Raw genomic sequence first — 12,437 nt, 5'->3', positions numbered from 1 at the left:
AATAATGAAAACAAACTTCAATCGTCAAAATACAAGATGGCTGCCTGTCGGCCAGGTTGTTTTCTGACTGGTCTCAAAATCCAATATGCATAACTAGGCACCGAGGGGAACCTGCATATGAAATTTGAGAAAGATCCCTTCAGTACTTTCTGAGAAATAGCGATAACAAACTTCAATTGTCAAAATCCAAGATGGCTGCCTGTCAGCCATGTTGCTGTCCAATTGATCTCAAAATGCAACATGCTTAACTAGGCAACAAGGGGAACCTACATATGAAATTTGAGAAAGATCCCTTCAGTACTTTCTAAGAAATAGCGATAACAAACTTCAATTGTCAAAATCCAAGATGGCTGCCTGTCGGCCATGTTGTTTTCCGATTGGCCTCAAAATGCAATATGCATAACTACGCAACAAGGGGAACCTACATATGAAATTTGAGAAAGATTCCTTCAGCACTTTCTGAGAAATAGCGATAACAAGCTTTAATTGTCAAAATCCAAGATGGCTGCCTGTCGGCCATGTTGTTTTCCGATTGGACTCAAAATGCAATATGCATAACTAGGCACCAAGGGAAACCTACATATGAAATTTGAGAAAGATCCCTTCAGTACTTTCTGAGAAATAGCGATAACAAACTTCAATTGTCAAAATCCAAGATGGCTGCCTGTCGGCCATCTTGTTTTCCGATTAGTCTCAAAATGCAATATGCATAACTAGGCACCGAGGGGACCTACATATGAAATTTCAGAAAGATCCCTTTATTAGTTTCTGAGAAATAGCGATAACAAATTTCAATTGTCAAAATCCAAGATGGCTGCCTGTCGGCCATCTTGTTTTCCGATTAGTCTTAAAATGCAGCATGCATAACTAGGCACCGATGGGGAACCTACATATGAAATTTCAGAAAGATTCCTTCATTACTTTCTGAGAAATAGCGATAACAAACTTCAATTGTCAAAATCCAAGATGGCTGCCTGTCGGCCATGTTGCTGTCTAATTGATCTCAAAATGCAATATGCATAACTACGCAACAAGGGGAACCTACATATAAAATTTGAGAAAGATCCCTTGAGTACTTTCTGAGAAATAGCGATAACAAGCTTCAATTGCCAAATTCAAGATGGCTGCCTGTCGGCCATGTTGTTTTCCGATTGTTCTCAAAATGCAATATGCATAACTAGGCACCAAGGGGAACCTATATATGAAATTTGAGAAAGATCCCTTCAGTACTTTCTAAGAAATAGCGATAACAAACTTCAATTGTCAAAATCCAAGATGGCTGCCTGTCGGCCATGTTGTTTTCCGATTGTTCTCAAAATGCAATATGCATAACTAGGCACCAAGGGAAACCTACATATCAAAATTTCAGAAAGATCCCTTCATTACTCTCTGAGAAATAGCGATAACAAACTTCAATTGTCAAAATCCAAGATGGCTGCCTGTCGGCCATGTTATTTTCCGATTGGTCTCAAAATGCAATATGCATAACTAGGCACCGAGGGAAACCTACATATGAAATTTCAGAAAGATCCCTTCAGTACTTTCTGAGAAATAGCGATAACAAACTTTCAATTGTCAAAATCCAAGATGGCTGCCTGTCGGCCATGTTGTTTTCCGATTAGTCTCAAAATGCAATATGCATAACTAGGCACCGATGGGGAACATACATATGAAATTTGAGAAAGATCCCTTCAGTACTTTCTGAGAAATAGCGATAACAAGCTTCAATTGTCAAAATCCAAGATGGCTGCCTGTCGGCCATGTTGTTTTCCGATTAGTCTCAAAATGCAATATGCATAACTAGGCACCAAGGGGAACCTACATATGAAATTTGAGAAAGATCCCTTCAGTACTTTCTGAGAAATAGCGATAACAAACTTCAATTGTCAAAATCCAAGATGGCTGCCTGTCGGCCATGTTGTTTTCCGATTGTTCTCAAAATGCAATATGCATAACTACGCACCAGGGGAAACCTACATATGAAATTTGAAAAGGATCCCTTCAGTACTTTCTGAGAAATAGCGATAACAAACTTAATTGTCAAAATCCAAGATGGCTGCCTGTCGGCCATGTTATTTTCCGATTAGTCTCAAAATACAATATGCATAACTAGGCACCGAGGGGAACCTACATATGAAATTGGAGAAAGATCCCTTTATTAGTTTCTGAGAAATAGCGATAACAAACTTCAATTGTCAAAATCCAAGATGGCTGCCTGTCGGCCATGTTGTTTTCCGATTAGTCTCAAATTGCAATACGCATAACTAGGTACCAAGGGAAACCTACATATGAAATTGGAGAAAGATCCCTTCAGCACTTTCTAAGAAATAGCGATAACAAACTTCAATTGTCAAAATCCAAGATGGCTGCCTGTCGGCCATGTTATTTCCGATTAGTCTCAAAATGCAATATGCATAACTAGGCACCAAGGGAAACCTACATATCAAAATTTCAGAAAGATCCCTTCATTAGCTTCTGAGAAATAGCGATAACAAACTTCAATTGTCAAAATCCAAGATGGCTGCCTGTCGGCCATGTTGCTTTCCGATTGATCTCAAAATGCAATATGCATAACTAAGCAACAAGGGGAAACATACATATGAAATTTGAGAAAGATCCCTTCAGTACTTTCTGAGAAATAGCGATAACAAGCTTCAATTGTCAAAATCCAAGATGGCTGCCTGTCGGCCATGTTGTTTTCCGATTGGTCTCAAATGCAATATGCATAACTAGGCACCAAGGGGAACCTACATATGAAATTTGAGAAAGATCCCTTCAGTACTTTCTGAGAAATAGCGATAACAAGCTTCAATTGTCAAAATCCAAGATGGCTGCCTGTCGGCCATGTTATTTTCCGATTGGTCTCAAAATGCAATATGCATAACTAGGCACCAAGGGAAACCTACATATGAAATTTCAGAAAGATCCCTCAGTACTTTCTGAGAAATAGCGATAACAAACTTCAATTGTCAAAATCCAAGATGGCTGCCTGTCGGCCATGTTATTTTCCGATTAGTCTCAAAATGCAATATGCATAACTAGGCACCGAGGGGAAACCTACATATGAAATTTCAGAAAGATCCCTTTATTAGTTTCTGAGAAATAGCGATAACAAATTTCAATTGTCAAAATCCAAGATGGCTGCCTGTCGGCCATGTTGTTTTCCGATTAGTCTCAAAATACAATACGCATAACTAGGTACCAAGAGGAACCTACATATGAAATTTGAGAAAGATCCCTTCAGTACTTTCTAAGAAATAGCGATAACAAACTTCAATTGTCAAAATCCAAGATGGCTGCCTGTCGGCCATGTTGTTTTCCAATTGTTCTCAAAATGCAATATGCATAACTAGGCACCAAGGGAAACCTACATATCAAAAATTTCAGAAAGATCCCTTCATTACTCTCTGAGAAATAGCGATAACAAACTTCAATTGTCAAAATCCAAGATGGCTGCCTGTCGGCCATGTTGCTTTCTAATTGATCTCAAAATGCAATATGCATAACTAAGCAACAAGGGAAACATACATATGAAATTTGAGAAAGATCCCTTCAGCACTTTCTGAGAAATAGCGATAACAAGCTTCAATTGTCAAAATACAAGATGGCTGCCTGTCGGCCATGTTGTTTTCGATTGGTCTCCAAATGCAATATGCATAACTAGGCACCAAGGGGAACCTACATATGAAATTTGAGAAATATCCGTTCAGTACTTTCTGAGAAATAGCGATAACAAGCTTCAATTGTCAAAATCCAAGATGGCTGCCAGTCGGGCATGTTATTTTCCGATTGGTCTCAAAATGCAATATGCATAACTAGGCACCAAGGGAAACCTACATATGAAATTTCGGAAAGATCCCTCCAGTACTTTCTGAAAAATAGCGATAACAAACTTCAATTGTCAAAATCCAAGATGGCTGCCTGTCGGCCATGTTATTTTCCGATTAGTCTCAAAATGCAATATGCATAACTAGGCACCGAGGGAAACCTACATATGAAATTTCAGAAAGATCCCTTTATTAGTTTCTGAGAAATAGCGATAACAAATTTCAATTGTCAAAATCCAAGATGGCTGCCTGTCGGCCATCTTGTTTTCCGGTTAGTCTTAAAATGCAGTATTCATAACTAGACACCGATGGGGAACATACATATGAAATTTGAGAAAGATCCCTTCATTACTTTCTGAGAAATAGCGATAACAAACTTCAATTGTCAAAATCCAAGATGGCTGCCTGTCGGCCATGTTGTTTTCCGATTGGTCTCAAAATGCAATATGCATAACTACGCAACAAGGGGAACCTACATATGAAATTTGAGAAAGATCCCTTCAGTACTTTCTGAGAAATAACGATAACAAGCTTCAATTGTCAAAATCCAAGATGGCTGCCTGTCGGCCATGTTGTTTTCCGATTGTTCTCAAAATGCAATATGCATAACTACGCACCAGGGGAAACCTACATATCAAAATTTCAAAAGGATCCCTTCAGTACTTTCTGAGAAATAGCGATAACAAACTTTAATTGTCAAAATCCAAGATGGCTGCCTGTCGGCCATGTTATTTTCCGATTAGTCTAAAAATACAATATGCATAACTAGGCACCGAGGGGAACCTACATATGAAATTGGAGAAAGATCCCTTTATTAGTTTTTGAGAAATAGCGATAACAAACTTCAATTGTCAAAATCCAAGATGGCTGCCTGTCGGCCATGTTGTTTTCCGATTAGTCTCAAATTGCAATACGCATAACTACGTACCAAGGGAAACCTACATATGGAATTTGAGAAAGATCCCTTCAGTACTTTCTAAGAAATAGCGATAACAAACTTCAATTGTCAAAATCCAAGATGGCTGCCTGTCGGCCATGTTGTTTTCCGATTGGTCTCAAAATGCAATATGCATAACTACGCAACAAGGGGAACCTACATATGAAATTTGAGAAAGATCCCTTCAGTACTTTCTGAGAAATAACGATAACAAGCTTCAATTGTCAAAATCCAAGATGGCTGCCTGTCGGCCATGTTGTTTTCCGATTGGTCTCAAAATGCAATATGCATAACTAGGCACCAAGGGAAACCTATATATGAAATTTGAAAAGGATCCCTTCAGTACTTTCTGAGAAATAGCGATAACAAACTTCAATTGTCAAAATCCAAGATGGCTGCCTGTCGGCCATGTTGTTTTCCGATTAGTCTGAAAATGCAATATGCATAACTAGTCACCGAGGGGAACCTACATATGAAATTTGAGAAATATCCGTTCAGTACTTTCTGAGAAATAGCGATAACAAGCTTCAATTGTCAAAATCTAAGATGGCTGCCAGTCGGGCATGTTATTTTCCGATTGGTCTCAAAATGCAATATGCATAACTAGGCACCAAGGGAAACCTACATATGAAATTTCGGAAAGATCCCTTTATTAGTTTCTGAGAAATAGCGATAACAAACTTCAATTGTCAAAATCCAAGATGGCTGCCTGTCGGCCATCTTGTTTTCCGGTTAGTCTTAAAATGCAGTATTCATAACTAGACACCGATGGGGAACATACATATGAAATTTGAGAAAGATCCCTTCATTACTTTCTGAGAAATAGCGATAACAAACTTCAATTGTCAAAATCCAAGATGGCTGCCTGTCGGCCATGTTGTTTTCCGATTGGTCTCAAAATGCAATATGCATAACTACGCAACAAGGGGAACCTACATATGAAATTTGAGAAAGATCCCTTCAGTACTTTCTGAGAAATAACGATAACAAGCTTCAATTGTCAAAATCCAAGATGGCTGCCTGTCGGCCATGTTGTTTTCCGATTGTTCTCAAAATGCAATATGCATAACTACGCACCAGGGGAAACCTACATATCAAAATTTCAAAAGGATCCCTTCAGTACTTTCTGAGAAATAGCGATAACAAACTTTAATTGTCAAAATCCAAGATGGCTGCCTGTCGGCCATGTTATTTTCCGATTAGTCTCAAAATACAATATGCATAACTAAGCACCGAGGGGAACCTACATATGAAATTGGAGAAAGATCCCTTTATTAGTTTTTGAGAAATAGCGATAACAAACTTCAATTGTCAAAATCCAAGATGGCTGCCTGTCGGCCATGTTGTTTTCCGATTAGTCTCAAATTGCAATACGCATAACTACGTACCAAGGGAAACCTACATATGGAATTTGAGAAAGATCCCTTCAGTACTTTCTAAGAAATAGCGATAACAAACTTCAATTGTCAAAATCCAAGATGGCTGCCTGTCGGCCATGTTGTTTTCCGATTGGTCTCAAAATGCAATATGCATAACTACGCAACAAGGGGAACCTACATATGAAATTTGAGAAAGATCCCTTCAGTACTTTCTGAGAAATAACGATAACAAACTTCAATTGTCAAAATCCAAGATGGCTGCCTGTCGGCCATGTTGTTTTCCGATTGGTCTCAAAATGCAATATGCATAACTACGCAACAAGGGGAACCTACATATGAAATTTGAGAAAGATCCCTTCAGTACTTTCTGAGAAATAGCGATAACAAGCTTCAATTGTCAAAATCCAAGATGGCTGCCTGTCGGCCATGTTGTTTTCCGATTGGTCTCAAAATGCAATATGCATAACTAGGCACCAAGGGGAACCTACATATGAAATTTGAGAAATATCCGTTCAGTACTTTCTGAGAAATAGCGATAACAAGCTTCAATTGTCAAAATCCAAGATGGCTGCCAGTCGGGCATGTTATTTTCCGATTGGTCTCAAAATGCAATATGCATAACTAGGCACCAAGGGAAACCTACATATGAAATTTCGGAAAGATCCCTCCAGTACTTTCTGAAAAATAGCGATAACAAACTTCAATTGTCAAAATCCAAGATGGCTGCCTGTCGGCCATGTTATTTTCCGATTAGTCTCAAAATGCAATATGCATAACTAGGCACCGAGGGAAACCTACATATGAAATTTCAGAAAGATCCCTTTATTAGTTTCTGAGAAATAGCGATAACAAATTTCAATTGTCAAAATCCAAGATGGCTGCCTGTCGGCCATCTTGTTTTCCGGTTAGTCTTAAAATGCAGTATTCATAACTAGACACCGATGGGGAACATACATATGAAATTTGAGAAAGATCCCTTCATTACTTTCTGAGAAATAGCGATAACAAACTTCAATTGTCAAAATCCAAGATGGCTGCCTGTCGGCCATGTTGTTTTCCGATTGGTCTCAAAATGCAATATGCATAACTACGCAACAAGGGGAACCTACATATGAAATTTGAGAAAGATCCCTTCAGTACTTTCTGAGAAATAACGATAACAAGCTTCAATTGTCAAAATCCAAGATGGCTGCCTGTCGGCCATGTTGTTTTCCGATTGTTCTCAAAATGCAATATGCATAACTACGCACCAGGGGAAACCTACATATCAAAATTTCAAAAGGATCCCTTCAGTACTTTCTGAGAAATAGCGATAACAAACTTTAATTGTCAAAATCCAAGATGGCTGCCTGTCGGCCATGTTATTTTCCGATTAGTCTAAAAATACAATATGCATAACTAGGCACCGAGGGGAACCTACATATGAAATTGGAGAAAGATCCCTTTATTAGTTTTTGAGAAATAGCGATAACAAACTTCAATTGTCAAAATCCAAGATGGCTGCCTGTCGGCCATGTTGTTTTCCGATTAGTCTCAAATTGCAATACGCATAACTACGTACCAAGGGAAACCTACATATGGAATTTGAGAAAGATCCCTTCAGTACTTTCTAAGAAATAGCGATAACAAACTTCAATTGTCAAAATCCAAGATGGCTGCCTGTCGGCCATGTTGTTTTCCGATTGGTCTCAAAATGCAATATGCATAACTACGCAACAAGGGGAACCTACATATGAAATTTGAGAAAGATCCCTTCAGTACTTTCTGAGAAATAACGATAACAAAAAAAAAAAAAAAAAAAAAAAAAAAAAAAAAAAAAAAAAAAAAAAAAAAAAAAAAAAAAAAAAAAAAAAAAAAAAAAAAAAAAAAAAAAAAAAAAAAAAAAAAAAAAAAAAAGATACATACAATCAAGGGTTTTCCCCATGTGTTCGATTGTTTCAAGGCAAAGCAAAGCAACAGAACTCATAAAAGGAATCCCTCATATTTGAGAAATAACTCAGTATTCAAAATAAGATCGCTTCCCATTTGTTTCCATGGTCCTCATGCATTTCATGCCAAACATATATGAAATGAAAGTCCTTATGATTTGAGAAATACCTCAAACTTCAATGCAAACCAAACTCTGCAAATGTGTCCGTGTCGATTTTTCATATTAAGGAAACTAACTAATTCGAGGAACCTATATTCTGAAAATCGAAAAATTCATTGTCAAATAGATGCTCCGCATGTTTTCCGATGTCTGCATTTCATACTATCAGATGAAACCTCATATAATTTTAGATAACCTTCAGTATTTAGAAAGATCCTTCATTTCAAATCAGATCTCTCCATGTTTTCCGATGGTCCTAAAGCATTGTCTGAAGGCTACAATGAATTCAAAACCCAGACTCTGAAAATAGAAGACCTCATTGTCAAATAGATGCCTCTCATGTATCCGATTGTTCGCATATCATATCTCACAGAATACATATAAACGAAAACCTTATTAATTTCAGAAAGCCCTAATTTCAATGCAAACCAATGCTGCTGTCAATCCTGTTCCGTTGGTCTTTTCGTATCATCTAAACTTTAACAACATGAATTAGAAATCTATACTTTTGAGAAATACCTCAATTCTTGAAACCGTTTCCTTCATTGTTCCGATGGTTCGCATATGTTCTGCCTAAAACAATATCAAATTCAAGACCCTCTTAATTTCGAAATCTAACTCTTGAAATAAGATGCCCTGTCCCATGTGTTTCCTTCGTTTTCCATGTTCATCGCACAAGGAAACTATAAGAAAACCATTACAACGTGCAATGTCACAATCCAAGATGGCTGCCTGTCGGCCATGTTGTTTTCCCGATTGGTCTCAAAATGCAATATGCATAACGAGGCACCAAGGGAAAACCTACATATGAAATTGGTCAAAAAGATTCCTCCAGTACTTTCTGAAAACTAGCGACTTCAACTAAACTTCAAAATTGTCAAAATCCAAGATGGCTTCGCCTGTCGGCCAGGTTTATTTTCCGGATTAGGTCTCAAAATGCAATATGCATAACTAGGCCACCGAGGGAAACCTACATATGAAATTTCAGAAAGATCCCTTTATTAGTTTTCTGAGAAATAGCGATAACAAACTTCAATTGTCAAAATCCAAGATGGCTGCCTGTCGGCCATGTTGTTTTCCGATTAGTCTCAAAATACAATACGCATAACTAAGCAACAAGGGAAACATACATATGAAATTTGAGAAAGATCCCTTCAGCACTTTCTGAGAAATAGCGATAACAAGCTTCAATTGTCAAAATCCAAGATGGCTGCCTGTCGGCCATGTTGTTTTCCGATTGGTCTCAAAATGCAATATGCATAACTAGGCACCAAGGGAAACCTACATATGAAATTTGAGAAAGATCCCTTCAGTACTTTCTGAGAAATAGCGATAACAAGCTTCAATTGTCAAAATCCAAGATGGCTGCCTGTCGGCCATGTTGTTTTCCGATTGGTCTCAAAATGCAATATGCATAACTAGGCACCAAGGGAAACCTACATATGAAATTTCAAAAAGGATCCCTTCAGTACTTTCTGAGAAATAGCGATAACAACTTCAATTGTCAAAATCCAAGATGGCTGCCTGTCGGCCATGTTATTTTCCGATTAGTCTCAAAAATGCAATATGCATAACTAGGCACCGAGGGGAAACCTACATATGAAATTTCAGAAAGATCCCTTATTAGTTTCTGAGAAATAGCGATAACAAACTTCAATTGTCAAAATCCAAGATGGGCTGTCAAAAATCCAAGATGGCTTGCCTGTCGGCCATCTTGTTTTCCGATTAGTCTCAAATGCAATATTGCATAACTAGGCACTAAGGGGAACCTACATATCAAAATTTAGAAAGATCCCTTCATTACTTTCTGAGAAATAGCGATAACAACCATCAATTGTCAAAATCCAAGATGGCTGCCTGTCGGCCCATGTTGTTTTCCGATTGTTCTCAAAATGGCAATATGCATAACTACGCACCAGGGGAAACCTATATATGAAATTTGAAAAGGATCCCTTCAGTACTTTCTGAGAAATAGCGATAACAAACTTTAATTGTCAAAATCCAAGATGGCTGCCTGTCGGCCATGTTATTTTCCGATTAGTCTCAAAATAAAATATGCATAACTAGGCACCAGGGGGAAACCTACATATGAAATTGGAGAAAGGATCCCTTAGTAGTTCTGAGAAATAGCGATAACAAACTTCAATTGTCAAAATCCAAGATGGCTGCCTGTCGGCCATGTTGTTTTCCGATTAGTCTCAAATTGCAATACGCATAACTACGTACCAAGGGGAAACCTACATATGAAATTTGAGAAAGATCCCTCCAGCTTTCTGAAAATAGGATAAATAACAAATCAATGGTCCCAGATTCCTCGATTATTTCATATCTCAATGCAATAGAAACCAGACTGAAATCATTAATTTCAGAAGATCCTAATTATTTAAAAAGGTCAATTTCCATTCACTCCCGTTGCCTTTCGCATTTTTCCGTGGAAAATCATATAATTAAAGACCCTAATTCTAGAATTGAAAACCTTCATTTTCTGAGTGCGTCCACTTTTTCAATCCCAAAGAATTTGCTTCGGCCACGCCTCTCAAATTCAAAAATCAATTCTACTGCTATGGAACCTACAACAAATTTCAACCAAGATCCTTCTTCTCTGAGTTTCGATCCCAAATGCAATATGATCAAGCAGGCCTTGTTGTTCCCATTTTCTAAAATGCATACAAATATAAGTAAACCATAATGTTGGGATGTTTCATATCTTTTCTGACCCGGAACTACATAGACAAAAACCTTAATTTCAAATCAAAACGGGCACCAAGGGAACCTACATATGAAATTTGAGAAAGATCCCTTTCAGTACTTTCTGAGAAATAGCGATAAACAAACTTCAATTGTCAAAATCCAAGATGGCTGCCTGTCGGCCATGTTGTTTTCCCGATTAGTCTCAAAATGCAATACTGCATAACTACGGTACCAAGGGGAAACCTACATATGAAATTGAGAAAGATCCCTTTCAGTACTTTCTGAGAAATAGCGATAACAAACTTCAATTGTCAAAATCCAAGATGGCTGCCTGTCGGCCATGTTGTTTTCCGATTAGTCTCAAAATACAATATGCAATAACTAGGCACCAAGGGGAACCTACATATGAAATTTGAGAAGATCCCTTCAGTACTTTCTAGAAATAGCGATAACAAACTTCAATTGTCAAAATCCAAGATGGCTGCCTGTCGGCCATGTTGTTTTCCGATTGGTCTCAAAATGCAATATGCATAACTAGGCACCAAGGGAAACCTACATATGAAATTTGAGAAAGATCCCTTCAGTACTTTCTAAGAAATAGCGATAACAAACTTCAATTGTCAAAATCCAAGATGGCTGCCTGTCGGCCATGTTGTTTTCCGATTGGTCTCAAAATGCAATATGCATAACTAGGCACCAAGGGGAAACCTACATATGAAATTTGAGAAAGATCCCTTCAGTACTTTCTGAGAAATAGCGATAACAAACTTCAATTGTCAAAATCCAAGATGGCTGCCTGTCGGCCATGTTGTTTTCCGATTAGTCTCAAAATGCAATATGCATAACTAGGCACCAAGGGGAAACCTACATATGAAATTTGAGAAAGATCCCTTCAGTACTTTCTGAGAAATAGCGATAACAAACTTCAATTGTCAAAATCCAAGATGGCTGCCTGTCGGCCATGTTATTTTCCGATTAGTCTCAAAATGCAATATGCATAACTAGGCACCGAGGGAAACCTACATATGAAATTTCAGAAAGATCCCTTCATTACTTTCTGAGAAATAGCGATAACAAACTTCAATTGTCAAAATCCAAGATGGCTGCCTGTCGGCCATGTTATTTTCCGATTAGTCTCAAAATGCAATATGCATAACTAGGCACCGAGGGAAACCTACATATGAAATTTCAGAAAGATCCCTTCATTAGCTTTCTGAGAAATAGCGATAACAAACTTCAATTGTCAAAATCCAAGATGGCTGCCTGTCGGCCATCTTGTTTTCCGGTTAGTCTCAAAATGCAAGTATTCATAACTAGACACGATGGGGAACATACATATGAAATTTGAGAAAGATCCCTTCATTACTTTCTGAGAAATAGCGATAACAAACTTCAATTGTCAAAATCCAAGATGGCTGCCTGTCGGCCATGTTGTTTTCCGATTAGTCTCAAAATGCAATATGCATAACTAGGCACTAAGGGGAACCTACATATCGAAATTTGAGAAAGATCCC

General features: G+C 38.0%; 1 protein-coding gene across 2 annotated transcripts in view; it reads right to left on the bottom strand.

Annotated features, from left to right (window-relative positions):
- The window catches only part of LOC117325314, a 53,360-nt gene that overhangs the window by 10,045 nt on the left and 30,878 nt on the right, over nucleotides 1-12,437 (bottom strand). The window lies entirely within an intron of this gene.

Source organism: Pecten maximus, chromosome 4 (assembly GCF_902652985.1).
Source record: "Pecten maximus chromosome 4, xPecMax1.1, whole genome shotgun sequence".
NCBI classification, from domain to species: domain Eukaryota; kingdom Metazoa; phylum Mollusca; class Bivalvia; order Pectinida; family Pectinidae; genus Pecten; species Pecten maximus.
Note: the sequence above shows the minus strand (reverse complement) of the source record. Positions and strands in the feature narration are given on the sequence as shown.